Here is a 4,880-nt window from a genome sequence, read left to right as displayed (position 1 = left end):
ATCATCTGCCTCTGTAAAATGAGATCCCAACTCTGAATGGTGCCAGGAGCTTTCAAAAGTAAGGGCAATGCTTCATTTGTAGGGCCAGCATCCATCCATCTGGAGTGCCAGACCGCCCTGCCTCTCAGGAGGAGATTAAGGAAAATGTAATATCTCTCCTCTTCCAGAGTTAGAACTCCATGTAAGAGTTGTTCTTAACCCAGAAAGCCAAATGGGCATTGTGGACACAGAGTTGGGTCTCAATGAATATTTGTTGAATAATGAATGGACAGATGCATGAATTAATGAATGAATGAACACATTGCACACTCCATGATTTTGCATAGTTGTACATGTTCAGAATATTTAAATTCCTCTTTAAGTAGTCCAATTCTTTGCAGGCAGACACTCATTTTAACAGATTCCATTTCCAAAGCTGTGTACTTCCTCTCTAAAATATTTTCTGGGATGTTGAGAATTTTACTAAGCAGTGTCTAGGTCTTTTGTTTGCATTTGTTAGAGGAGCTTGTGAGGATCCACAAGGCTAAATGTTTATTCCCTCCAATTTAAAGAAATAGCCTCAACAATAGGTTGTTTTTTCCTAAAGGGAAAATATCAATTCATGGAAGTTCTTTCTGTGTATTTGTTACCAGTAATGGCACATCATTTCAGATATCAGGCCAGCCAGGAGAGAACTCAGGAATCTAGATATTTCAGACAAGAAAACAACCTGCTCCTCCACCCTAGTTGATAAGTTAATTGCCTCTCATCTCTGCTTTTATTTCGAGAGATTATTTCCAGAGAAGATGGTGACATTAGCAGGAAAGTCAGATCAGATGTTGCTTTATCAGTCTTCAGCCATTCCATTCATAATATCAGAAATGTCTTCCATTATGAGATTACTGTGTGTGGTGATATGCTGGGACTACACAAACAACATGATGGGGTGCTAGTAGCTCTTGCCTGGGGTGGCAGGGGCATAGGCTTGGAGGGTCCATCCTGTAGGATGGTTCTGATCCCATGACCTCTTGATATTCTGGCTTTCCCCTGAGCTTCTTTGTAAAACAAGCTCATTCAGTCGGTAAGACAAAGTATCTTCACTACAGAGTGGGAAACGTCAGACTTAACCATTGCAACTCCAGAAATTTCAAGTGGACTAACGGTTACATCATTCCTAATTAAAATTCCCCTTTCTAGCTCCCGGGGAAGCAGTGCTTGCCTTTATGCATACCCTCATGCTGCTGGCTCTCCAAGCAGACTTCGCCCTCTGAAGGGCAAAGCTGCCTCTCGTCTTCTAACCTCAGGAATCCCCCTGAACTTGTCTCTTTCCAAGACTCTTTCTGTCTGCTTCCTACTTTAAAACATTCTTTAAAGGCCTGTCTTTCTAGCCCAAGACAAAAATAGGTGTGCGAGGGTACTGAGACAACTGTCTTCTCCCTTCACGAAGGGGACTAGCTTTTGACGAATATATTGAAGCACCACCTCTGCCTCCTCTCCTCTCTCTTAGAACACTGAGCTTCCCAGAGCCGGGGAGCAAGTCACCAACACCAACACCCATCATTGGTCTCCATCCCTACTTGCCTTTGAAATTACTCCACTGGCTCCTGGGTGGGGACCACCTTGCCCCAACCCCCCATCCCCCTTGTGTTTGACACCAGAGCTTCTGCCTTCTCATCCTGCTCCCCAGAGTAGCCAACGGGGCTCTTCCTGCCAGTCAGTGCACGGTGTACTTTCTTTCATGCTTTTCGTTTGTTTTTCTCACTGTGACCTCCTTTTTTTCCATGCTACAAAGTAGACACAAATACAACACACAGAATGGACCACAGATTTTCACAACGTTTACTAATGAATCTTTATTAGACGCGTAATTGTACTGAAATTACCAAGTAGCATCTCTGTCTAATCCTTGGTTTCAAATTGGTGTTAAATCTTTTCTGTCCTCTGACCACGTGCTTATGGTCACCTCCTGAGATTTATGCCTCTACCAGGTCTGTCTCAGCCTGTGCCAAGTCCCCACTCAGCCCGGCCTCCCTTTCTAATTACAGGGAAGCTAAACAGTGGTGGTTTTATGTCTGAATCTTGCTCCTGCACTTCTTGATGCATCTGAAGTTGGATTCTGAGTATGTAAGAAATGCACTGACAGATTTGAGAAAACAGTCAGCTGATAAGGGACTTAGAAGCCATCTTATACCAAAAGTGGTCAGAGGAAAGGAGAACACAGGCTAGGGAAGAGAGGCCACGGAGGGTGGACATGGACATGGTCATCACAGATGCTCCAACCATAGAAGCCTGACTCGTGAGTGAGGGCAGAACCAGGACCAGTGAAATGCATTTGGGGTTTTCAGCTCAGCATAAAGGATATTTACACCAACCCAGCTGTACTAAAGTGGTGCAGACTGTTCCAGAAAATGGTGTCTCTTTACCTAAACTGCTCTAGCAAAGATTAGCTGGCCCTCCAGCAGAGATGTTCCAGACGGGATTCTTTGGTTGGATGGGAGGCTTGCTTTCCAACGCCATAATTGTCTATTTCTATGAGGAAGACAGAGCTAAGGTCGGGAGGTTTTTGGTGACTGTGATCCTGTTAAACCTTGCTGCCTGCTTGGCTCCAGACATCAGTCAGTTTTCACCTATTATTATTACCTTTTGAAATTCTGACATGCTCTCCAGGAATTTAAAATATTCCCTTCTACAGGGTGACACAGTTTGCCAGCTTTAAATTTCAAACTTCAAAGCTGCTTTGGAAATAAAAGCCAGCTTTTACAATTTTAAAGCTTTCTAGCCATAGGAAAATGGATTCGAACTTTGGAAATTCACTTTTGTAATTTAGACCTATCGCCCAGTTTACTGGTTAGCTTGAAAGTCTCTCTGGCATGGCCAACTGGCCTGTTTGACTTAACCTTTGCTCTCTGAAACATTAGACCTGTCTGCAATATAGAGCAATTGTTCCCAAGCCTGGATGTACATTAGAGTCACCAGGGAGCCTTTAAAAAACCTAAGTGCCCAGACTCCACACCCAGAGCTGCCGATTTAATTGGGCTGGGATTGAGCCCAAGCATGGGTAATTTTAAAAACTTTCCTGGGCCATTCTAATGTGCATGCAGGGGTGAGAACTTCAGTTCTAAAGGGTTTTAGTTGCTATTTGATCCATTTTTTCCTCCAACTGTGATAGTGGGGTTGAAAGTGGGGTGGAGGTTGAGGGATGTTTTTCATCTCTCATGATGGAATTGGGGTTTTATGACCACACTCAAATCACCTATGGGTGTTTTGAGAGTTGCTGTTGGGTGTCCCTTGCCAATACCCAGCTTCCCTATGCCTGAACAAAATCATCTTTCTTTGAAACTCCCAAAATCCCAGACAAGAAAGGACACTCTTTTAAGGAGGCTTTTTGACATGCTGATTCACAACTGTTTATACTCAAAGACGGCTATAAGCTGGGAAAATTACATCCATCTTGAGAATTGGAATATAACTGTCACAGGAGTTGATGGGCCGGTAGCCTCGCCCCTTTGGATGGTGCTTGTGCTGGTTTGAAATGGTCGTGTACTCCAGAAAAGCCATGTTCTTTAATCCTCATTCAGTATTGCCTGGAGGCAACTTTTTTACTGTTTCCATGGAGATGTGACCCACCCAATTGTGGGTGGTAACTTTTGATTGGGTGTTTCCATGGAGATATGTCTCTACCCTTTCAAAGTGGGGTTGCTTCTTGGAGCCCATTAAGAGGGAATCATTCTGGAAAAAGCTTCAGAGCCCATGCAGCCAGAGACCATTGGAGATACAGAAGGAAAATACCTCCAGGGAATCTTTATGAAATGAGAAGCCAGGAGAGAAAGCTAGCAGTTGCTTTGTGCCTTCCCAGCTAACAGAGGTGTTCTGGATGGCGTCAACTTTTCTTGAGTGAAGGTAACCTCTTGTTGGGGCTTTACTTTGGACATTTTCATGGCATTAGGATTGTAAACTTGCAACTTAATAAACTCCCTTTTTAAAAGCTATTCCATTTCTTGTATATTGCATCCCGGCAGCTTTTTCAAACTAAAACAGTATTAGACCCATGTCATTCCACAAAGTACAGATCTCGTTGGTCTTGCCTACCTTTGTAACTGCCTAAAACAACATGTGACACAAAGTGGGTGCTCAAGAAATGTATCCAATGACTAAATGACCAATTCAATCAATCAATCAAGTGATAATCAGGGCCCAGCTAGAACTTCAGAAACGACCAAGATTATTTAAAAATAAGTGAATAAAATATTTATTTCCACATTCTGGCTTCCCCAGAGCTTCACAGAAGAGCTCAGATACCATTGGAGAAAGGCCTTCTAGATGACCTTATTTGTTAACCTGGGGAGAAATAGGGTACCCAGGACAAAGACAGGTCAGTGTAGATGAAGCCTCAGATCTGCTTCTAAATTAACCAGCCTAATACTCTTTTGCTGGCAGAGTTCCCAGGCTCCATCCATCCCTTTCAACCTGAGCACCATGGAAGTCCCCTGCCACCAAGCTGCCTACCTCAACACAGGGCCTAGCCCAGTTCTCCCTGCTATTAATGGCACTAACTTCCAACCCATCCTTGGCGCACCCCTCTCAAATCCACTTATTTTACTGCAAGTCTCAAGACTGATCCTCCAAACCTTGGCATAATTACATTTTTGCCAATCATGGGACACAACCATGGTGCCCTGATCTTCCTTGGAGAAAGAAGTGAGTAAAATCTTTGGGTGTGAGTGTGTGTCCCCCTCAGAAAACTAGAACTAGGCTTGTCCAGCTCTGGCAGAGTCAGTAATCATCTGCTAAAGGAGCAAACACATTTAAGTAAAAGAAACCAAGCAGCTGCATTCTTCCAATCCCCAGGGCCCTAGAACACACCCGCAAGTAGAAATCTTTTCTTGAAATATGTCAAACTG

The sequence above is a fragment of the Tamandua tetradactyla genome, chromosome 10 (genome assembly GCF_023851605.1).
Source record: "Tamandua tetradactyla isolate mTamTet1 chromosome 10, mTamTet1.pri, whole genome shotgun sequence".
Taxonomy (NCBI): domain Eukaryota; kingdom Metazoa; phylum Chordata; class Mammalia; order Pilosa; family Myrmecophagidae; genus Tamandua; species Tamandua tetradactyla.
The sequence above is the reverse complement of the archived record's forward strand: the minus strand, read 5'-3'. Positions refer to the sequence as shown.